General features: G+C 39.7%; 1 protein-coding gene across 1 annotated transcript in view; it reads right to left on the bottom strand.

Annotated features, from left to right (window-relative positions):
- ZFYVE16 (zinc finger FYVE-type containing 16) overlaps positions 1–24,915 on the bottom strand; it is a 65,482-nt gene extending 40,567 nt beyond the window's left edge. The window contains 1 exon segment of the mRNA XM_043975719.1: positions 24,691–24,915. The gene's annotated coding sequence lies outside the window, so the exon portion shown is untranslated.
- Positions 24,916–25,162: the final 247 nt, after the last annotated feature.

The following is a 25,162-nucleotide window of genomic DNA, read 5'->3' as shown; positions in this document are numbered from 1 at the left end:
ACTACCTGAAAACCATGATCAAAAAAAGAGCTTAGACCTCATCTTTCAAGAGATTGTCAGAGAAAATTGCCCTGATATTCTAGAAGCAGAAGGTAAAATAGAAATTGAAAGAATCTACCAATCACCTCCTGAAAGAGATCCCAAAAGGAAAACTTTCAGGAATATTATAGCTAAATTCCAGAGCTCCCAAGTCAAGGAGAAAATATTGCAAGCAGCCAGAAAGAAACAATTCAAGTACTGTGGAGTCACAGTCAGGATAACACAAGATCTAGCAGCTTCTACATTAAAGGATCATAGGGCATGGAATATGATATTGCAGAGGGCCAAGAAATTGGGATTACAACCAAGAATCACCTACCCAGAAAAACTGAATATAATCTTTCAGGGGGAAAAATGGGACTTTAATGAAAAAGAGGACTTTCAGGTATTCATGATGAAAAGACCTGAACTGAATAGAAAATCTGACTTTCAAATACAAGACCCTAGAGAAGCATAAAAAGGTAAACAGGAAAAAGAAATCATGAGGATGTTAAAAGGTTAAATTGTTCACATTCCTACATGGGAAGATGATACCTTTAACTAATAAGAACTTTCTCAGTATTTGGGCAGATGATAAGAATAAATTTAGACAGAGGGCACAGATGAGAACTGATTATAAAGGAATGATATCTGTAAAGCTTTTATTTTTTGTTTTTGTTGTTGTTGTTTGTTTTTTTGTGGGGTGGTCAGGGTTGGGTGGAATGCCTGGGGTCAGTGAGTTGATGAGTGTCTTGTGTCTGAGACCAAATTTGGGCTCCTGTCTTCCTGGGTCTAGGGTGGGTGTTTTGTCCTGTAAATTTTTATAGCTGTCTTGTAAATCCTGCCGGATTACCATCTGAAACTTTTTATAACTAGCTCAAATTAGCTGGCTTGGCATCTGAAAGCTATTAGCTACCTAAGCCAGTCTGTGAGCACCTATCTGCCTGGGGGTTTAAAAAATCCCCCAGGTTCGTTAGGCCCCATACAGGGACCCAATCTATAAGGGCCTGCCACCTTAACAAATTAACAAGAAACAAGATTAAGAAGCCTCCTTTCAATTTAACAGAAAAAACAGGGTTTATTTATAAGAATAAATTTCGAGATAAGGATAACGAAAAATAGGACATATGACCTGTCTGTGTTTAACTTTCTTGTCTGCTGCTGGGAACTCTTCTCCCTCTCTCGATCTGTGGGTATGGCTGGCAGCTGCTGCCACCGCCTACACTCACACTTCCAAGCCACCTCTCCTTCTCCAATCGCTTCCCTGCTCCCCTCTGCTCTACGTCTCATCATCTCTCCCTTCTACCGACCCCCTCTCTTCTTCACTATGTCCCCCTTACTCACTATTCCCGCTGCTTTTTAAAAAACTCTTCTCTCTCAGAAACCACAGGCCAGAGGGAGCCAGTGGACAGGTTTTTTGCGCATATCCCAGCTAGGCAGAAGGGGAAGAGGGGGCAGGGAGCCTTAGCATACCTGAGGTTTTCTAATTTTAGCCAAAGGTGGGGTCCCAAATCACAATAAATTCTTATAGTCCCGTGTGTCACCTAGCTGCCCCATGATGACATCTTTAAGGTAAAATTGAGGGGGGCAGGGAGGATTGTACTGGGGGAGGGGGAAGGAAGGGAGGTAGAATGGGACAAAATCTCATAACAAAGAAGCAGGAAAGGGCTTATGGAGTTGGGGGAGAGATGGGGGAGGAGTGGGGCAGTGAATAAGCTTTACACTCATCACAATTGGCTCAAAGACCTTACTCTCATCAGAGCTGGCTTAAGGAGGGAACAACATACACACCCAATTGGGTAGAGTAATCTATCTAACCCTGCAGGAAAGTAGGAGGGGAAGGGAATAAGGAGGGAGGGGTCAAAGAAGGGAGGGCAGAGTTGGGGAGAGGGCAATCAGAAGCAAAACACTTTTGAGGAAGGATAGGGTAAAAGAAGATAGAAAATAAAGTAAATATCATGGGGAGGGAATAGAATGGAGGGAAACAGTTAACAATAGTAACTGTGAAAGAAATTTTGAAGCAGAGGCAAGAGTAATGTAAGATGATGGTGATGAGGGGGAGGATGAGGACTGATTGAGGATGATGATGAGGACTGATAGATGATGAATATTATAGTTTGCTGGGCTATTCTGAAGAAAATTCTTTGTCAGGTATAAGGTACTACATAAATATTATCTATTATTGTTGTTGCAATAATCAACCTCATGGGTTTAAATTTAGATTTTAAAAAATTATCCAGGAAGAACAACAACAACAACAACAACAAAAATAATTAAGTTTGATTGGATTGGATATTTACAGTTTTGAAAACTAAAATACTAGTCAATTTTAAAGTAAAAAAAAAAAAGTGCAGAACAATTTCCCAAATGGAATCCAATCCGCTCTCTTCTTATTCCGAGCTCACTTTTGTTATCCAGCTGAAGTGAAGATACAAGTATGATGAACTAAGGCAAGTGGCAACTCATTCAAATTCATGTCTTATCTGACCAATAAACATTCATCATCCATTTAGTTTTTGTTTAGAGTAGCTAAGCAACTCAATGAAAAGATCCTGTACTATTCCACCAGGAATGTTTGAAAATCCCCTATTTCATTGAATTATCCCCCTTCCCCTCACCTGACCCTCCACCCTGAAAGATAATGCTCAGTTTTGCTGGGTACCTGATTCTTGGTTGCAATCCAAGCACCTTTGTCTTTCAGAATATCATATTCCAAGCCCTCCAATCCTTTAATGAAGCTGCCAGTCCTGTGTAATCCTTGACTATGGCCCCATGATATTTAAATTGTTTCTTTCTGGCTGCTTGCAGTATTTTCTCCTTCACCTGAAAATTCTGAAATTTGGCTACAATATTCCTCATAATTTTCATTTTGGGATCTCTTTCAGGAGGTAATCACTGGATTCTTTCAATGACTATTTTATCCTCTTGTTTTAGGATATCAGACAGCTCTCCTTGATAATTTCCTGGAATATGCTGTCTAGGCTCTTTTTTTGACCATGGCTTTCAGGTAGTCCAGTAATTCTTAAATTATCTCTCCTGGATCTATTTTCACAGTCAGTTGTCTTTCTGATAAGGTATTTCACATTTTCTTCTGTTTTTTCTTTCTTTTTATTCTGTTTGACTGATTCATGGTGTCTCATAGAGTCATTAGCTTCTACCTGCCCAATTCTAATTTTTAAAGCATTATTTTCTTTAGTCAGTTTTTGCCCCTCCTTTTCCATTTGGCCAGTTCTACCATTTAAAGAGTTGTTTTCTTCAGTGCATTCTCTCCCTCCCCCCCCCCCACCAATTTGGCCCATTTGTATTTTTTTGTTCTTTCTGTGTGTGTGTGTGTGTGTGTGTGTGTGTGTGTGTGTGTGTGTGTGTGTGAAGCAATTGGGGTTAAGTGATTTGCCCAGAGTCACACAGCTAGTAAGTTGGCAAGTGTCTGAGCCTAGATTTGAACTCAGGTCCTCCTGACTCCAGGGCCGGTGCTCTATCCACTGCGTCACCTAGCTGCCCCCCCATTTGTATTTTTTAAGGAATTGTTTTCTTCCATCAATTTTTGTGCTTCCTTTTCCAAGGCACTGATTCTTTTTTTTTTTAATAGAATTTTATTTTCCAAAATATATGTAAAAACAAATTTTAACATCAATTTAAAAAAAAAATTGTTCCAACTTCTCTTCCTCCTCTATTCCCACCCCCCACCCACTAGAACTCAAGCATTTCAAAATAAATTATGCATGAGTAGTCATGGAAAACATTCCCACATTAGCTAGGTTGTGAGAAAAAACAGTCAAAAAACTCCCAAAACTTCAGACTGAGGAATTGTCAAAGAGAAAAAAAATTTTTTTTAAAAATGTGTTTCCAGGGGCAGCTAGGTGGCGCAGCGGACAGAGCACCGGCCCTGGAACCAGGAGGACCCGAGCCCAAATCCGGCCCCAGACACCCAACAGCCACCAGCCGCATGACCCCAGGCAAGCCACCCAACCCCAATTGCCTCACCAAAAAAGAAAGAAAAAAGAAAAGAAAAGAAAAAAAATGTGTTTCCATCTATTTTCAGATACTATCACTTCTTTCTCTGTAGATGGGTTGCCATTTTCATAAGTCCTTCAGGGTTATATTGGACCATTGCCTTGCTGAAAATAACCACATGCTTCCCAGCAGATCATTTTACACTATTGCTGTTATTTTGTATACAGTGCATTTCACTCTGCTGCAGTTCATGTAGGTCTTTCCAGGTTTTTCTAATAGTATCCTGTTCATCATAACCTAAATAAAGTACCTTAAACTTGACAAAGAATTTTCTTCATATTAGCCCAGCAAAGTCATCATAACTATTTCCCTCCATCCTATTCCCTTCCCATGATATTTACTCTATTTTCTATCTTCTTTTAAACTATTCCTCCTCAAAAGTATTTTACTTCTAACTGTCCCCTCCCCTACTCTGCACTCCCTTTTTTTTCACCCTTCCTTCCTTATCCTCTTCCCCTCATACTTTCCTATAAGGTTAAATAGATTACTCCTCCCAACTGGGTGTGAATGTTATTCCCTCCATGAGCCAACTCTGATGAGTTTAAGGTCTTTGAGCTAATTCTATGTTCCAAATTTTCTTCCTCCCTCTCTCCTCAACCCTCCCTATGAAATCAAGCAATTCAATATTTCATACTTGTGCCATTATGCAGAACATCTTCACCTTCCTTGGAAGTATTTTGCTTTTTACTACTCTCTCCCAGAATCTGTCCTTCCCTCCTTCCCCTCTTCCCCCCCCCCTTATCTCCCTCCCCTCCCTCGGGGCAAAATATATTACTATACCCACTTGAGTATGTATGTTAGTCCTTCTTTGAGTCAATTCTGATGATATTAAGGTTCACTCACTCCCCAATTCCTTCCCCCTCTTCCCCTCCCCTCCATAAGCTTTTTTCTTGTTTCCTTCATGTGAACAACCTCTCCCCAGACCATCTCTCCCCTTCCCCCTCCCCCAGTCTATTTCTCCTACACCTCAACCCTATTTTAAGGATGTCATTATGGGTTAGTTAGGTGGCACAGTGGACAATGCACCAGCCTTGGACCCAGGAGGCCCCAAGCCCAAATCCAACCCCATACATAAGACACCCCACAAAGAACAAAACATAACATCCCTTCATATTCAGTTCAGACCTGTGTCCTCTGTATTATCTTCCCCTATAGGAATGTTAACAGTTTGATCTTTTAATATCCCTCATGAAGTCTTTTTCCTGTTTATCTTTTTATGCTTCTCCAGGGTCTTGTATTTGAAAGTCTAATTTTCTATTCAGTTCAGGTCTTTTCATAACAAATGCCTGAAAGTCTTCTTTCTCCTTGAAGTTCCATGTTTGCCTCTGAAAGATGATGCTTAGTTTTGCTGGGTACGTGATTTTTGGCTGTAGTCCCAGTTCCTTTGCCCTCTGGAATATCATATTCCATGCCCTCCGGTCCTTTAATGTAGAAGCTGCTAGATCTTGCTTTATCCTTATAGGAGCTCCACAGTATTTAAATTCCTTTTTTCTAGCTGCTTGAAATATTTTCTCCTTGACCTGGGAGTTCTGGAATTTGGCTATAATATTCCTGGAGGTTTTCCTTTTGGGATCTCTTTCAGGAGGTGATCGGTGGATTCTTTCAATTTCTATTTTAGCTTCTGCTTCTAGAATATCAGGGCAATTTTCCCTCACAATCTCTTGGAGGATGGTGTCTAAGCTCTTGTTTTGGTCATGGTTTTCAGGTAGTCCAATGATTTTCAAATTATCTCTCCTAGATTTCTTTTCTAGGTCAGCTGTTTTTCCAAGGAGATATTTCACATTGCCCTCTATTTTTTCATTCAATTGGATTTGCTTTACTGTGTCTTGGTTCCTCATAAGGTCACTAGCTTCCATTTGTTCAATCCTAATTCTTAGGCAATTATTTTCAACAGACAGTTTTTTAATCTCCTTTTCCATTTGGCTTTTCAAACTGTTGACTTTTTTCTCATGACTCTCCTGCATTGCTCTCATTTCTCTTTCCATTCCTTCCTCTCTTTCTCTACATCTTCGTTCTATCTCTCCTACTTTCTCTTCAAAGTCCATTTTGAGAGCTTCCACGGCCTGAGACCAGTTCATATTTTTCTTGGAAGCTTTGGATGTTGGAGCTTTGACCCTATTATTATCTTCTTCTTCTGAGGATGTATTGTGGTCTACCTTTCCCCCAAAGAAGTTTTCGATGGTCTTCTGCTTTCTCTGCCTACTCATCCTGGCTTACTGTTTCTTGGCTTTTTACTCCTTAAAGTGTAGCGCTGCTTCCAGGACACACTGTTTGTGCTACAGCGTGGCCCAGGGGGTGATTGGGCTTCTTCTCAGCCTGCCTGGCTTGTGAGTAATCACAGCCGCTTTCTCTTTGACCCGGAAACAGAAGTCTGATTGAACTCTGATGCTCTATGGTCGGAAGCTTGGCGTACTTTTACCCCTCCCCCATCGGGCCACCACCACTCGACTCAGCCCACTGGTTCAGACCCAGGGCGCTTTGCCCCAACTCCAGTAGACACTGCCTCCACTTCACCCTGGCCCACCGCCGAACCCCCTCACCAGTCCGTGATTGGAGCCTCAGAAGCTGCTGGTGCTGAAGACTCTGACATGTGCTGGAAGCACTGTCCCTGGCTGGGTCTGGACCACGTGCTGAGTTGTTCAGCCTGATCAGTAGGTGATCAGAATTGCCCTCTTTTGCAGAGAAACAGTCTCACTCTGTTCTTATGTGCATTAGGCTGTTCTGGGTTTTGATTTTTACCGCATTATTTGGGCGTGAATGGACGAGTTTATCTGGAGCTTGTGGGAGTCACAGCCTCTCCTCCACCATCTTGGCTCCACCCCACTGATTCTTTTTTCATAATTTTCTTGCATAATTCTTATTTCTTTCTTTCTTTTCCCATTTTTTATTCTACCTCTCTTATTTGATTTTTAAAATCCTTTTTGAACTTTTTGGTCTTGAGACCAATTCATCTTCCCCTTTGAGGCTTCACATTGCAGGCATTTTGACAGTGTTGTCCTCTTCTGAGTTTGTGTTTTGGTCTTCCCTATCACCATAGTAGCTCTTTATGGTAAGGGTTCTTTTCTGTTTCTTATTCATATTTTAGACTATTTTGTGACTTTTAAAGTTTAGCTCTGCTTCTGGGGCACAGGGGGCATTGTCCCAAGCTTCTTGTGCTGGAGGCCAGAGGCCTAATCACTGGCTTTCTTCTCTGAGGCCTCTGGGGCTCAAGGATTCCTCACCGCTCTGGGCTTGTTCTCTGTGCTAGGGTGACCTAGCCTAGTCACACCTGTCTTGTGGGTGGTTCTCCAGCTGGCAGTTTTCCCTCTCCACCAAGGTGGGGGGGGGGGGGCTCACAACTGGCCTGCTGCACCACCAGCCTGCTGAGCGAGGACCAAGGGGCCTCCCACTGACTTAACCAGACACCCTTCATACTGCACTCCCCTTTCACCCAAGTGAGACAGACCTTTCCTAAAGCCCTTCTAAATTATCTTAAGCTGGAATATTGTTTCTCTCCATCTTTTTGTAGGTTTTGTAGCTCCAGAATCTGTTTAGAGGCTTAATTTAATGTTGTTTCTGAGGAAAACTCAGGAGAGCTCAGGCAACTTCATGGTTTCTCTCCGCCATCCAATACTGTACTATTCCAGAGTTCACCTCATGCACAAACAAGAGAATCTGGAAAATCTCACCAACAATAAGCAATCTTTACGATTTGGACTTTTACACATGGCATGTGGTACCACAGTAATGAATAACTTCAGCACACAAAGGTCTCTCCATTTCACGCCTAGCTGGATACTGACAAAAGTCAAAATAAAAAAAGTCAAGACAACAATCAATGGCCCGGAATGCAGTGTATGACCTTGGTGTCCTCAATGTCTGACCAAGTTCTAAGCAATTCCTCAGAACCTGCTTCAGCTACCTTCAAGGACACTGGAACAAATTGTTCTCATCTGCCCATTCTGCCAGAGGGAGGGGTGAGGGGAAAGATGTGTGTTGGGAAAGACATGACCTGTTATTAAAGAGAGGTTTGAGATCTGTTGGATATGGACTCTGGAAGAGAGTAAGGCTGGACACAATTTTGTGGACTTCATCCTCACTTAAAGCCAATTCACACACAAGTCAAGATAACACCCTGTGATGTCACTGGTCCTCTTCAAAAACAAAGGAGAAAGAACAGTTGAACACCAAGATTCATAGGATCATTAAATCTTTTTTATCTTTATTTTTAATATAAATTTATTATTTCATTTCTTTTTAACATTCTTTTCTTTTTAAATTTTGAGTTCCAAATTCTCTCCTTCCCTCTTACCCCTCCCCCACCGACTGAGAAGACAAGCAAAATGACATAAATTATACATGTGAAATCATGCAAAACATATTTCCATATTAGCCATATTGCTCCCCACCCCCCAAAAAGTGAGAAAATTATACCATGAGTTCATCTTTTCTCTCTCTGGAGGTGGATAGCATTTTTTCATCACTAGTCCTTTGGAATTATCTTGGATCATTGTATTGATCAGAATAGCTGAGTCATTCATAGTTGATCATCATACAATATTGCTGTTACTATGCACAATGATCCAGTTTTTCTCACTTTACTTTTCATCAGTTCATATAGGTCTTGCCATGTTTTTTTTTTCTGAAACAACACCCCCCCACACACACACACTCACATCATTTCATATATTACAATACAACTCTATCACAATCATATGCCATAACTTATTCAGCCATTCCCCAATGGATGATCATCTCCTGAATTTACAATTCTTTCCTACCACAAAGAGTTTAAATATTTGTGTACATATGAGTCCTTTTCCTCTTTCTTTGATCTCTATGGGTATAGACTTAGTAATGGCATTACTGGATCAAAGAGTTTGCAGTTTTGTAGCCTTCTGGACAGAGTTCCAAATTGTCCTCCAGAATGGTTGGACCAATTCACACCTCTACCAACAGTTTATTAGTATACCTTTTTTCCCTCATGCCCTCTAGCATTTGTCATTTCTGATAGGTATGAAATGGTATATCAGAGTTACTTTAATTTGCATTTCTTTAATCAATAGTGATTTAGAGCATTTTTCATATGACTATAGATAGCTTTGATTTTTCTTCTGAAAATTGCCTGTTCATATCCTTTGAGGAATGTCTCTTATCTTATAAATTTGACTCAGTTCCTTATATATTTGAGAAATGAGGCCTTTATCAGAGAAACTTGCTGTAAAAAAATTTACATTACTTCACTGTCTACAGTACCCTTGAAAAAAGTGAAGTTTTTTCTGATTCTCTCTCTCTCTCTTTTTTTTTTGGTGAGGCAATTGGGGTTAAGTGACTTGCCTAGGATCACACAGCTAGTAAGTGTTAAGTGTCTGAGGCCGGATTTGAACTCAGGTCCTCCTGAATCCAGGGCCGGTGCTTTATCCACTGTGCCACCTAACTGCCCCCTGATTATCTCTTAGAGAATTAGGTCTAGCTAATCCACTATTGGTAAAGTTGCGAACAAATCCAACCATTCTGGAAAGCAATTTGAAACATGCTGTGAGAAAATTATTAATAATAGCAGTGTGGGGACTTCCAGGGCCCCCCCTGCTGAGAGAGCCTGGCTGACCTTTTTTTGGGGTCAGCCCAGCCACAGAGCCTCGTTCCAGCCAGAGGATCTGAACTCTGACCTCAGCACATTCTATTCACAGACTGCCTTCAAGTCATGTCAATCAATGGACTTGAATGCCACCAGCCAGTTAGCTTGGAGCAGTGTGTAGGGACTGCCTGTCTTCCAGACCCAGAGGGAGCTTCCGCTCTCATAGGCACAGGGACTTCCTTTTTTTTTTTTTTTTTTTAACCTGAGACTCATAGGTGAAGGCAACTGTTTTTCTCTTCTCTCTCCCTTAGATCCTAGCTAGGCTTTCCTATCTTTCAGAGGCACGTGTTCTCTCTTTACTAATATCTAATATACTTTGATAAATGCTTCATGCCCCAAACTGGTGCAGTAGCCTCTAATTTCTAAGTAACAAATATATGATAAATACCAGCTAATTTTCCCTACACTTGGGACAGAAACAGGCAACCATACATTTCTTTTTTTTTTTTTTGGTTTGTTTTTTTGGTGAGGCAATTGGGGTTAAGTGACTTGCCTAGGGTCACACAGCTAGTAAGTGTAAAGCGTCTGAGGCCACATTTGAACTCAGGTCCTCCTGAATCCAGGGCCAGTGTTCTATCCACTGCGCCACCTAGCTTCCCCCATACATTTCATTTTAAACATCACATTGCCCAAAGGACTATAACACTGTCCATATCCTTTGATCTAGTAATACCACTATTGGGTTTATATCCCAAAGAAATCCCCCAGAAGAGAAAAAGATCTATTTGTACAAATATATTTATAGCAGCTCTTTTTGTAGTGGCTAAGAACTGGAAATCAAAGAAATGCCCATCAGTTAAGAAATGACTAAACAAGCTGTGATGCATGATTGTGATGGAACATTATTGTGCTATTGCAAGCAGCCAGAAAGTAACAAGAAATGACAAACAGGATGATTTCAGAAAGGCCTGGATAGACTTATATGAACTGATGTATAGTGAAGTGAGCAGAACCAGGATAACACTGTGCACAGTGACAGCAATACTGTTTGATGAAGAATTGTGAATGACAAATATTGTAACAGTTGCTGTCTAGGGTTTAGATGGCTTTTCTTCACAGAATTCATTTCTGAATCAGTAATCGACAATTTTTATGCATCTCTATCGTTATACTTTATCTTTCATTTAGTGAGAAAACGCTACACCACTAAATGAAAGATAAAGTATAACGAAACTAAAGCTAAGAAAAACAATATCACTAGTATTGACAGAGATGCATAAAAATTGTCAATTACTGATTCAGGAATGAATTCTGTGAAGAAAAGCCATCTAAACCCAAGACAGCAACTGTTACAATATTTGTTTCATCTTGGGTAAACAACTATTCAGGACCAGCCCAGCTTCCTCACTATTAGTCTAGCAAGAGCACCAGATCAAGAAACAATCAAGGACTCCAAAAAGAAACCAGAGAAAGTACATTCTGCAAGCCTAAAGCCAAGCAAAAGGACAACCAAAAGCCCCTTGTGCTTGGAGCACAGCTCAACAGAAAAACCTTCCAGCTCAAGAAGTAGAGACGAGTCAGGGAAGCCTAGAGACTAAAACTGTAAAGAAAGAGACAGAAGTCTGGACCAAAATCAGAAATAAGGCCAAAATTGGGCAGCTAGGTGGCGCAGTGGATAGAGCACCAGCCCTGGAGTCAAGAGTTCCTGAGTTCAAATCCGGCCTCAGACCCTTGACACTTACTAGCTGTGTGACCCTGGGCAAGTCACTTAACCCCCATTGCCCCGCATTAAAAAAAAAAAAAGGCCAAAATTATGAGTTAAGAAATAATAAAGGGACACCTAGGTGGTGCAGTGGATAGAACACTGGCCCTGGATTCAGGAGGACCTGAGTTCAAATCTGACCTCAGACACTTGACACTTACTAGCTGTGTAACCCTGGGCAAGCCACTTAACCCCAACTGCCTCACCAAAATAAAGAAAAAAAGAAAAGAAAGAATAAATAACTTTATTAAAGAATATTGCATATAGTGCTACACCAAGAAAACTGAGAATATGAAAAGAATGAATATCTACAAAAATGCAAAATACTAGAGCTAACAAAAGAATCATATAACCTAAGAAAACCTATATCAATCAGAAGTTCATTAAGTGCCATACTAAAATCACTATCAAAATAACACACCAATAAATTTTATCAAGCATTTAAATAACTAATAATCCCAATGCTACATAAATTGCTTTCAAAAATAGAGGACAACACTATATGATATTCCTCTTGAGACAAATAAGCCTCTAATTTCCAAACCATCTATGTCTGAGAGGAAAGAAAAATAAAATATAACAAAAAATTTTAAGCTATTCACTACAAAAAGTAATGTACTGAAAACAAGAGAAACTCGGCATTAGACATCTCTTATTAAAGTCTGACATCCAAAATTTATAAACAATTGATACACAAATGTATAAGTCAAAGAGCCATTCTCCAATAAATAAGTGGTTCAAGCATATGAATAAACAATTCTTGAAAAAAAGAAAAGCAAATTATCAATATCCACATGATAAACGTTCCAAATATCTAATAACTGGAAAAATGCAAAAGACTGCCTCCTAACACCAAAATGGCATGGATAATAAAAGACAATAAAATGCAATACTGGCACAGGGTAGTAAAAGAAGCTAGCAAATATGCTGCTGGTAGAACAGCAAATACACTGCTAGTAAACTAATCCAACCTTTTTTAAAAAGGAATTCTATGCTAAGTGCTAAGAAAATTAATGTACCCTTTTACCAAATAGTCTGACTAATGGGATTATAGACCATATGCACCCACTTACTCAGTAGGTTACAGACAGGGGAAGAAATATTCCTAAAAGCATTATTTGTGATAAATAATAACAACAACAAAAAACAGAAATGAAGTGTCCAGTTTAAGATAGAGAAGCTCTTGGGAAGATCTGCCTTAGCTGGATCTCATGCTAACTTTTTTAGCAGGGTTGTTTCCCAGCCCTTCCTTTACAAGCTACACTGTGCTGTTTTATATAGTAATGCTGCTCATAATCTGCCATCACCATCCACCGTAAATGTCTGCAAATGCACTTGTTAAAACTAGGGTTGTTCTTCACTACTGTGTCTTTCCATTTGGCAAGGAAATGGCAAATGTCTATTCACTAAAGAAGTTTCTGAGCTGTTTCATTATAGCAACTGTTTTACAACAGTTTAACTTCTCTAAAAGTAATAATAAATGTCAATAACTTTACTTCTATGCATTTCTTATTTCTCACAGGCCAAGTTTGAATCAGTTAAGCCAGAACTGTAATTGTATATAGTGTGTATTAGCTTTGACCTTTGCCCTAACTAGTTAATGATCTGATAGTATAAAAAAAGATAATTCTGAAATTATTCTTATATTGGTAACCAATTAGTCTTTTTAAAGATATAGATAATATAGATAATATTTTTGATGTTATCGAGAACTCACCAAGTTCAGTGTCTTCCTCCCTTCTTTAAGAAAGTATTCGTGATAATGAAACATACTTCCTCCTTTCCAAAAAGGGGTAAGGAAGTACTAAGGCAAAATTCTGTAAACCTTGTCAGACATAGATAGATTGATTTAGATCTAGATTAGTTGATTTTACTGTTTTTCTTTATTTGAAGGAAAAATTAATATTCAGAAATGACAGATAAAAAAATACCAATAAAACTTTTTAAATGTATTAATGTCATACAGGAATTTGGCCCCTCATTTGTCTCCCACTCCAATCTATCAAAATGATCTTCTTAAAACCTAGGTTGGGGGGGGGGGCAGCTAGGTGACACAGTGAATACAGCACTGGCCCTGGAGTCAGGAGTACCTGAGTTCAAATCTGGCCTCATACACTTGACACTTAACTAGCTGTGTGACCCTGGGCAAGTCACTTAACCCCAATTGCCTAAAAAAACAACAACAACCCTAGGTTGGAAAAAAGCCAAAAACCTAGGTTGGATCAAATCAATAAATTATTCAATAAATTCCAGTGGCTCCCCATTTCCTCCAAGATCAAATATATAGTCCTGTGTTTGGATTTTAAAGTCCTTCATAACCTGGTCCCTTCCTATTTTTCCAGTCTTCTTACACCTTACTCTCCCCCACATATTTTTCAAACTAGTGACTGGCTTCTTTATTTTTCCCAAACATCACATTTCAGCTCCCAACTTTCAATGTTTCCACTGTCCCTCATGCCTAAATTACTCTCCCTCCTCATCTCTGCCTCCAAAATGCCCTGGCTTCCTTTAAATTTTCACTTAAAGTGCCACCTTCTTCAAGAAGCTTTTCCAAATCCTACTTAACCTTAACATCTTCTCTCTGAGAGATATCTTGTAGATATCTTTTTTGCACGTGACTGTTTGCAAGTTGTCTCACCCATCAGATCTGAGTTCCTTAACAGCAAGGGCTGTTTTTGCCTTTCTTTGGATCTCAGCACTTAGCACAGTGCCTGGCACATAATAGGCACTTAATAAACGCTAGTTGATTGTCTTCCCTTTTGCCAACTTTTACATTGAAGTCATCAAGTATAAAGGTTTAAAATCCTCAGATCCAGGGGTGAAGAGCCATGACAGGGTGCTGGTCTCTCCTGCTCTCTTGAGGTGAGGACACTGAGTTTAGCCAGGTTGTGATTTGCCCAGGGCTACCACATAATTGATTCTGAATGATCATCATTAGCTGTGAAGCAAGGTGAAAGGAAATGACAGTTACAAAACAAAAAATGAGCAAGAACAAAGAAGATGCTCCCCAATGAGCTGGAAAGTCAATTCATATTGCGTCTACCTCCAGAACATGCTTCCACTGTAAGAAGGGCAATACAGTCTGAAAGCGTCAACCTGAAAGATAAATTGACCATTGAATTGCATGCAGATGGACGTTATGGAATTGTTCAGTGGACCGGGCCCCATTAGCTGCTAAGGTAGTTGACCTGCCCTGCGTTACTGAATCCTTGAAAGTATAAAGGTTTCTAACCTAACTTGTTTTGAAGGATCATCTGAAATTCTTCATAGAATCATGGATTTAAAGACCTAATTTCTACTTTTTCACATTCTGCAACAGCTGCTGACTCATAAGTCAGTTAAGTTAGATACAAGAATCTTCATTATGGCTTCCTTTTCTTTGTTTACCATGATACAGTAAAATAAGATGACTGAGAGTCCCATGAAATTAGAGATTTTTCCTTTGGGCCCACAATGAAGCCAATTCTACTAATGCCTTTAAATGCTTCTTCAAGGACAGCTAAAGTCATCCTTTCATTTATTTGCAACTTCTTTAAGAACATTTTCTAGTTTCATTTAGAGGAAGGAACGAAAAGAAGGAAATAAGCATTTATTAAGTGCCTACTTATAAATTATCTCATTTATTCGTCACTACAACTTTGGGAGGGTAGGTACTATTATAATCCTCATTTTATAAATGAGGAAACTAAAGGAAACAGAGGTTAAATGACTTGCCCATGGTCACAGCTAATTAAGTGTCTGAAGCAATATTTCAACTCAGATCTTCCTTATGCCAGGACCTGCACTCTGTCCACTGTGCCACCTCCCTCCAGAAGAAGAATGTCAATATGGAAGTAGTTCAGTTCATCCAATAATGAATCAACTTAATGATCACTAAACAAGGATCTCATACCTAGAGTACAAACAATAGACTTTAACGTTTGTAAGAAGTTTAAAAACTGAGTAATTCGGAGCACCCTCCATCTCACTTTTAATTAGATTCACAAATATTTACTAAGTACCTAAAATGTATTAAGTGTGTATGTACAAAATAGAGTGTCAGGGAGAGATAAAAAAAAAAAAACGAGAAAACAGTCCCTTGGCTCACTGAAGTTACTGTTGACAAGTGCACAACCACATATAACACAAGATATGAACTTAAGGGGACAGAAAAGAAATAAAGATACTTCAAGACTATCTGAGAGTGGAAAAAATATATAGCTAAAGGGATCAAAAGAGGCAATTGAGCTGAGACTTGAAGGAAGATAAGGAATCTGAGAAGTATAGGTAAGGAGAGAGTGTATTTCAAGAATGGAAGACAACCTGAACATAACAATGCTGAAGATACTGGCATTGCAAAGGAGACTAAATTAGACTTGAGGGCCATCTTTTAATTTTCCCAGCTTTTAGGACCAAATAATTCATCACCTCAGGCCCAACCTACTCTTTTTTTTAATTAATAAAGTATTTTCTTTTTTTCCATTACATGTAAAGATAGTTCTCAACTTTTGTTTATACAAGCTTTACAATTTCAGATTTTTCTCCCTCCCTCCCCTCCCTCCCCCCTCCCCTAGACAGCAGGCAATCTGATATAGGATATATACACACATAATAACATTAATCCTATTTCTGCATTAGTCATGTTACAAGAGAAAAAATCAGAGCACTGATGAAAAACCTCAAAATAGAAAAAAACAACAGCATCAAAAACAAAAGAAATAGTATGGTTCATTCAGCATCTATACTCTGCAGTTCTTTTTTTTTTTTTCTTGGATTTGGAGATCCTCTTCTATCACGAGTTCCCTGGAACTCTTCTGTGCCATTGCATTAGTGAGAAGAATATAGTCCATCACAGTAGATCAACACTCAATGTTGATGATACTGTGTACAATGTTCTTCTGGTTCTGCTCATCTCACTCATCATCAGCTCACGCAAGACCCTCCAGGTTTCTCTGAACTCCTCCTGCTCATCATTTCTTACAGCACAATAGTATTCCATTGTATTCATATACCACAACTTGTCCAGCCATTCCCCAATTGATGGGCACCCCCTCAACTTCCAATTCCTTGCCACCACAAAAAGAGCAGCTATAAATATTTTTGTACATGTGGGTCCCTTTCCCCTTTCCATGATTTCTTTGGGGAAAAGACCCAAAAGAGGTATTGCTGGGTCAAAGGGTATGCACAGCTTTATTGCCCTTTGGGCATAATTCCAAATTGTTCTCCAGAATGGTTGGATCAGTTCACAGCTCCACCAACAATGGATTAGTGTTCCAATTTTCCCACAGCTTCTCCAACATTTATTATTTTCCTTTTTTGTCATTTTAGCCAATCTGATAGGTGTCAGGTGGTACCTCAGAGTTGTTTTTATTTGCATCTCTCTAATCATTAGAGATTTAGAGCATTTTTTTATTTTATTTTATTTTATTTTTTTGCAGGGCAATGAGGGTTAAGTGACTTGCCCAGAGTCACACAGCTAGTAAGTGTCAAGTGTCTAAGACTGGATTTGAAGTCAGGTCCTCCTGAATGCAGGGATGGTGCTTTTATCTACTGAGCCATCCAGCTGCCCCTAGAGCATTTTTTCATATGGGAATAGATAGCTTTGGTTTCTTCATCAGAAAACTGCCTGTTCATATCCTTTGACCATTTCTCAATTGGGGAATGACTTGGGTTCTTATAAATTTGATTTAGTTCCCTATATATTTTAGAGATGAGGCCTTTATCAGAAGTACTGGCCTCAAAAATTGTTTCCCAGCTTTCTGCCTCCCTTCTAATTTTGGATGCATTGCTTCTGTTTGTACAAAAATTTTTTAATTTAATGTAATCAAAATCATCCATTTTGCATTTTATAATATACTCTATCTCTTGTTTGGTCATAAACTGTTTTCCTTTCCAAAGATCTGATAGGTATCCTATTCCTTTCTCTCCTAATTTACCTATGCCAACCTACTCTTGATGAAACTCTCCATATTGGCTAAACCATTCCTCAGACAGGAAACATTCTGTCTCCAGAACTGTACTTGCTGCCAGAACTTATATATCACAAAGGCAGAGACTTCCCATTTCCTAGCTAAGGGAAAAAGAACAGAAAGGTTAAATAACAACTAAAATCACACAGCTAACTGGTAACAAACCTGTAATAAGTCAAATGATGCATCACAGTCAAGACACATTTACCAGGTAAAACTAAAATTATCACAACAATATTCTTTTGGGAAGTATTCTCCATATGGTAAAACAACTACAAATTTTGTATTGCCATCAAAATTGAAAATTTGGAGAATGGGAAGGTAGGGGGTAGTAGTATTTGCCTATCAAAATTAGCAGTTTTAGGGGCAGCTAGGTGGCGCAGTGGATAGATCACGAGCCCTGGAGTCAGGAGGACCTGGGTTCAAATCCGACCTCAGACACTTAACACTTACTAGCTGTGTGACCCTGGGCAAGTCACTTAACCCCAATTGCCTCACCAAAAAAAAAAAAAAATATATATATATATATATATATATATATAGCAGTTTTAAAGGACTAAAAATTTGCTTATGTCCAAAATAATTTGTCAAGTGAGCAATCAGATATAAACCTTACTAGTTGAGAATAAATCATGTAAAATCAAATTTTCAGGTATTTTCAAGAACTCTTAAGTTTTTCTGGTTAGAAATTTGGATGATGGGGCAGCTAGGTGGCGCAGTGGATAAAGCACCGGCCCTGGATTCAAGAGGACCTGAGTTCAAATCCGGCCTCAGACATTTGACACTTACTAGCTCTGTGACTCTGGGTAAGTCACTTAACCCCCAGTGCCCCACAAAAAAAAAAAAAAGAAGAAGTTTGGATGACAAATGTAAACAAGAACCAGACCTGGAATTTTACTGTCATAAAAGACTCCCAAATGAAGAAATTAACTTTACCAATACAACTTCTGATCTTAGAACTGCCTAGAGAAACTACCTAAGAAGTTGTGAACTGTCCAAGGTCACATAGCTAATAGACATCAGAGGTAGGACTTAAATCCAGGTCTTCCTAGCTATAAGACCAACTATTTGTTATACCACTTTTGTGTCACTAGTAAATAAGAACCATTTATAATTAGCACATTTAAACTGTGCATGTTCATGTTAAATGGTTTAAAGCTTTTACTTTTTTTTTTTTTTTTGGTGAGGCAATTGGGGTTAGGTGACTTGCCCAGGGTCACACAACTAGTAAGTGTCAAGTGTCTGAGGCCGGATTTGAACTCAGGTCCTCCTGACTCCATGGCCGGTGCTCTATCCACCAAGCCACCTAGCTGCCCCCAAAGCTTTTACTTTTAAAAATTTAATGCAACTAGAATCAGAATAAAAACTCTTGAGAAAAAACTTTTTGAAATCTCTTCATCAAATCTCTCTTATTAGAGTGTGTATGTACAAAATAGAGTGTTAGGGAGACTTATTAGTCTGATATACAAGATCTATAGTGTACTGATACAAATATATCCCAATGGATAATTGGTTAAAAATAAAAAGAAATGCAAAACTAATAATAATCAAATTAAAATACCCCAAATGAGTAAGAATGAAATATAAATAAAAACAATTCCGAGGTTCTACTCCTCATCCAGCAAATTAGTAAAGATAATAAAAGAAATAATGTTGAAAGAACTACAGGAAGGCACACTAATTCACTTGGGATGGAGATGTGAATTTATCTAACTATTTTGGAAAATAATTTGGAGTTATGCTAAAAAGTTTACAAATTGTTCATACCTTTTGATCCAGTAATACCACTACTGAGTATATTTACCAAGGGTCAAAGGATCACTGTCCTGAAAGGGACCTCCAAAGCTATCTAATTCAACCTCCTAATCTTTTTTTTTTTAGCCTCAAGGAGGCTGTTATTTGCACAGGGCAACACCTGTCCTCAACTATGTCTCTGTTAATGCCTAGAATGGACTCCACCAAACCCTATCTCCAGATGCTGAAACCCTTCCTTCTATCTAGACATTACTTCCTCTATGAAACCTTCCCCTACCTAGAAGCTTAAAGTTCCACTTCCTTCAAATTTCTCACAACATACTGACTGTACCTCTTCTTTATTACACTATCCCTTAAAGCCTACTGGTAAATGCCTTTTCACCAATTATATATTAATTGTAGCAGTAATAACCCTATTCTATAGTTCTTTAAGGTTTACTGAGTACCTTCCCTACAACAACCCCAGGCAGTACAAGAATCAATATCCTTTTTTTTTACAAAAGTATCTTAAAAGTATCTTCCTTTGTATCCCTTGTACCTAGAAGAGTGCCTTGTCCAGAATAAGCATTTAATAAATATTGAATTGAATTGTTTATCCCTCCACAAAGCAACACTTACCAGAATGCTCTAGTTTTTCAATTCTGGTGTCTAGCTTTTTCCTTCTCTTCTCTCACTGCAAGTTAATAATTCTATTCTTTCTAACAATACCATGGGCTAAAAAAAAACACACCAGATAACCAAACTTAAAAGAATTATGTGCAAAATGAGAAGAAACAAGCTAATTGAGAACCTCTCCTAGGAATTTATTTTGGCTGATCACTATAGTTTTCTGTTTACTCCCTGGTACTGTTATGTGTTCCTGAATGGTGAAGTTGCTTAATAGCTACCTTTTAAAATAGTGAGGTCTCATTACTTACTTAATTTACTTGAAAATTAATACTTTAATCTCCTGAATTCCTTCTGATCTCCTTTTGTCTGTCTGATACTACAATGAATTCTGAATATGTAGTTCAGTTTTTTAATGTACTATTACAGAGCTATAGAATGGACTATGTAAAGGACTTAACATTTTTTAAAAAATCAACCAAGAAGTACATATTAAAAATCTACTATCGGGCAGCTAGGTGGCACAGTGAATAAAGCACCAGCCCTGGATTCAGAAGAACCTGAGTTCAAATCTGGCCTCAGACACTTGACACTTACTAGCTGTGTGACTCTGGACAAGTCACTTAACCCTCATTGTCCTGCAAAAAAAAAAAAAATCTACTACATACCTAACCCACATTCATTTTTGTAAGATTTTGAGTTCCAAATTTTTCTCCCCCCTTCCCTTCCGTTCCGTTCCCCATCCCAAAGCCGGCAAGCAATCTGATATGTTATACATTACAATTGTGTTAAACATATTTCCTTCCACATTAGTCACCATTGTAAGAGAACAATCAGAACAAAAGGGGGGAAAAAACAAGAAGAAACAACAAAAAAAGAAGAAAAGCGAAAATAGTATGTTTAAATCTGCATTCAGATGAAAGTCAGATTGTAAAGAGTTAAGAGGGAGGTAAGAAGAAAGAAGAGGCATTTTAAGGAGTTTAGCTACAAAGAACAGAAGAAATATAGGATGATAGGGAGGATGGAAGAATCAAGTGAGGTTTTTTTTTCAGGATGGGAGAGATCCAGGCATGTTTGAAAGCATTAGGAAATGAGCCAGTTGACAGGGAGGGATTGAAAATACAGACATGGGGCAGCTAGGTGGCACAGTGGATAGAGCACTGGCCCTGGATTCAGGAGGACATGAGTTCAAATCCGGTCTCAGACCCTTGATACTTACTAGCTGTGTGACCATGGGCAAGTCACTTAACCCCAACTGCCTCACTAAAAAAAAAGAAAAGAAAAGAAAAGAAAAAGAAAATACAGACATGCCTTGTTTTACTGCACATTTTTTTTTCAAAGTGAAGGTATCTATCGGCACTATTTTTTCAAAAGCATGTGCTCACATTGTGTCTCTGTGTCACATTTTGGTAATTCCACAATATTTCAAGCTTTTTTATTATTATTATATCTATTATGGTGATCTGTTATCTCTGAAATTACTATTTTAATTGTTTTGGGTCACCATGAACAGGGCCATATAAGATGGCAAATTTAATCTATAAATGTTGTGTGTTTTCTAGCTGTTCCAACAACTTGGCTGTTCCTGTCTCTCTCCCTCTCCTCCAGCCTCCCTCTTCCCAGAGACATAATATTGAAATTAGGCCAATTAATAACCATACAATGGCCTCTAAGTATTCAAGTGAAAGGTAGAGTCAGTTGAGGTGGCAAACTTCATTGTCATCTTATTTTAAGAAACTGCCACAGCCACCCCAACCTTCAGTAACCACCACCCTCAAGAGTCAGCAGCAATCAAGATCTGAGGAAAGACCCTCCACCAGCAAAAGGAGTTGTAACTCACTGAAGGCTCAGATGATGGTTAGCATTTTTTAGAAATAAAGTGTTTTTAATTAAGGTATGTATTTTTTTTAGACATAATACTATTGTATGCTTAATGGACTATAGTATAAACAACTTTTATATGCACAAATTTGTGTGACCCACTTTACTGCAATATTCACTTTACTGTGGTAGTCTAGAACCAAACCCACAATATCTCCAAGGTATGCCTGTAACAGAAAGAGAGGGAATGACAGAGAAGGCAATCTCTTGGAGAAGGCGGGAATGAAATGGGATCTTTCAAACAAGTAGTTTTAAAAGTACATACGTGATTAATTAGGAAAGTATTAAGTGCTATAATATAAAAGTACAGTGTAGTAGAAGAACAAGACTTTCCCAAAAAATCAGTGTGGGCCAGACAGAAAACAGATAACCCAATAATTCAGATACACTAAGAGAAGGTTATTTCATGCAGAGAAAAAAGTAGTCATGGAGGTAGGACTGAACATGATGTTGGAAAGATCAGTTTGATTCAATTCAACAAATATTTATTAAATGCCTACCATTAATTAACCCAACTTGTAATGTCATCCATGCAAGAAGCTCTGAGTGAGGAACCCCTTGCATGTTCTACACTTGCTCTTCAACTTAAAGACTTCAGAGAGGTATATTAACACAACCAGTATAGGTTAGGACTTCCTAAAACAGTCCATCCAACTATACTACATTGTCTCTAGGTGCTGGAGATATAAAGACAAAATGGCATCATCCTGCCTTGGAAGTAAATAAATGCACAATACATGCCAGGTAGTAAGTACAATGTAATTTTAAGAGAGAGTGCTAATGACAGGTAGAGGGTAACTGAGCTGCCCTTGGAAGGAAGCTGAGATTTCTACAAGGCAAAGGAGAGAAGGGTGTATGTTCCAAATGCGGGACACCACCGTGCAGGGGCATGGAAGTATTCAAAGAGGTAGAGAATGAACTAAAACCACTGGGTTTTTAATCATATGGACTATTATCCACCACATTATGCATCCTTTATTTGTGGGGATGATCTTTGGCCTAAATATTGGATTTTACATCCCTATTATAATGCATTTTATCTAATTAGATCTGGTCCATCATTAACTTCTTCAGATCTTTTTATGTGCTGACATAATGGCACAAATTAGCTATTCTTAGGTTTGTGTCAACAATTTTATAAGCTTGCCATCTATATCTTCATCAAAGTCAGGAAGCAGAAAGGCTCAGCACAGCACCAGATGAATCCATACAAAAAGGAGAAAAGACAAGAAGATTCACCAAGAAAGGATGAGGAAAAGAAAAATAAATATTAGAAGATTTGCAAAGATTGGTGGAAACACCCTGAGCTTAAAATGCAGGCTCTTCTGAGAAATACTTGGAATAACAGGATACAACCTCAAACTCTTGCTTCAAGTTTCTCCCCATTTTCAATCAGTTATGTTAACCTTCCTATATCCGGGATGTCACCAAATCCAACCATAGCCCAATGCCTCCCTACCTTGCCTACAGAATAAAGTTGAAAAGTCTTAGGTAGACATTGGAAAGGTCTTTAAAATCTGACTAGAGCACACTTTAAATACTCCCTGTACCCACCAAATAACATTTTGCTCCACTTACATAAGCATTTTTTTAATGTCACCATCTACATAATCACCCTTATTCTATACTCCATGCCCTTTCTCATATTGCTTCCACTACCTTTGGAAAAGCCAGAAGTCATAAGACTAGATGAGAAGGATGTAACCATTCAGCAGGGAGCCTTAAATACCAAATAAAGTTTAAACTTTCAGAATCATAGGATTTCAATCATCTAGTCCAACGCTCTCATTTTACAGATAAGCATGCTAAAGCCCAGAGAGGTGAACTGACTTATTATGCAAAGTCACAATTAAGCAGCAGAGCAGGGATTTTTAACCCAGACTCCAAATCTGTGCTCGACCACACAATCACACACTAAACTCAGTTGTGGATGATGCCATGTATATATCTCCCAAACTTAAAAAAAAAAAAGTTTGAAAGTTGTAGAATGTTTTAAACTACTTACTGAACTTTTATTTAGACTCCCCCATTTCAACGTCACTTTTGCACATTAGTCTCCAAATGCATCATGTAAAAAGATGTAGCTATAAAATGAGGCATTCCCAAAGCAACGAATGAAAATCCTGCCTCAAGACTTGAAGGACTGTCTCCCACTTCACACCAGTAATACTTATAAAACTTTCTTTAAAAAAAAAAATGTACAAGAGTGTTTTCTATAAACCTTGCAATTAAACTTTGCCCAGCTAGGAGAACGGGGAAAAAAGGGAATGGCTGAATCAACAAGCATATACTATATATCCCAGGCAAACCGGGCGCTGTGCTAAAGAGCTGGGAATATACAGATCTCTCCTCAAAAATATATTTTATGCTCTGGGAATGATTGCAGTTTTTGTCACAGATAATGATTTGGGGGGGGGGGATGGTTTAAATAACCAGCAGGAACATTTCAGACGATTTCTAAAGCAAATTATTTTGACCTTTTTTGAGTTATGGACTCGTCTGGTAGTCTAGTGAAGCCTACGGAACCTTATCGGAATAATGGGTTGGGTTATTTTTTTTTCCATGCATAAAATATAATACATTGGAATATACTGAAAAGATAGTTTTTTTCCCCAACCGAGGCCACAGACCCTAAAATCCTTCTATGGATCCCAGGTTAAGAATTCCTGATTTAAACAAAGTGAAGGAGGATGGGAGGAGGTGGAGGGGTGGGGAGGTCAAGGAAATAAGGACAGACTGGACAGTGGCTCCTCCAGCGCTTCTCCAAGAGGGGGTGGTCAGGAGAGGACGAGCCGGGGGGGCGGGGGGAGGACGGGGAGCCGGGGAGCGGGGGGAGGACGGTGAGCCGGGGCAGGGGGCTTGACCCCCTCATCAGGTGATTCCTACCTGGCCGCGTTTGGGTCACAGTTTTCCTCCCACAGAGGAACTTCCCGCGGAGGGCGGGGAGTGCGGGGGAGGAGGGGGGCTGCAGGGGTTAGCGAAGATCCTCCGGGAAGCAGCAGCCAGCTCGGGCCTGAGGCCGCCGCGCTCCGCCCCCGGCCCGGCCCAGCCCGGCCTATGGCCCCTCGGCCCCGCGCCGCCCGCGGCCGCCTGAGGCCCAGCACCGGCTCGGCCTGGGGAAGACCCCCGAGGAGTCAGGAGCGCCTTACCTCCTCCTCTGGTCCCCGCCGACGTCCCGCCCGGCTCCGGCCCGATTCCTGCTGCCGAGAGAAGCGCAGAGACTAGCGAGCGCGGGAGGAGGGAAGGAGCCAGGGAGGAGGGAGCGAGGGAGGAGGGAGTGAGGGAGGAGGGGGGGAATGAGCGAGGGAGGAAGCGAGGAAGGGAGCGAGGGCAGAGCCGAAGGCGGTGTCCGACCCGGGATTGTTTTCACTGGATCCGGGCAGGAATGGGGCACCCCGCCTCCCGCGCAGGCGCATAGGCGTGCAGGCGCTTCTGCACAGGGCTTGCCTTTACTCAGGCCCTACCTCCTGCCCCCGGCTCCTCCTGCCCGCAGTGGCGGGGCTCTTCGGCCTGGAGCGGGTCCTGGGGTCGCTTCCGGAAAAGTCAGGTCAAGCCGACTAGTCTCCGTTAAACGCCTGCTGTGTGCCAGGCTCTGTGCTAAGCGCTAGACAAGCGTTAAAG

Source organism: Dromiciops gliroides, chromosome 1 (assembly GCF_019393635.1).
Source record: "Dromiciops gliroides isolate mDroGli1 chromosome 1, mDroGli1.pri, whole genome shotgun sequence".
NCBI lineage: Eukaryota > Metazoa > Chordata > Mammalia > Microbiotheria > Microbiotheriidae > Dromiciops > Dromiciops gliroides.
This window is presented reverse-complemented; position numbering and strand designations above follow the sequence as displayed.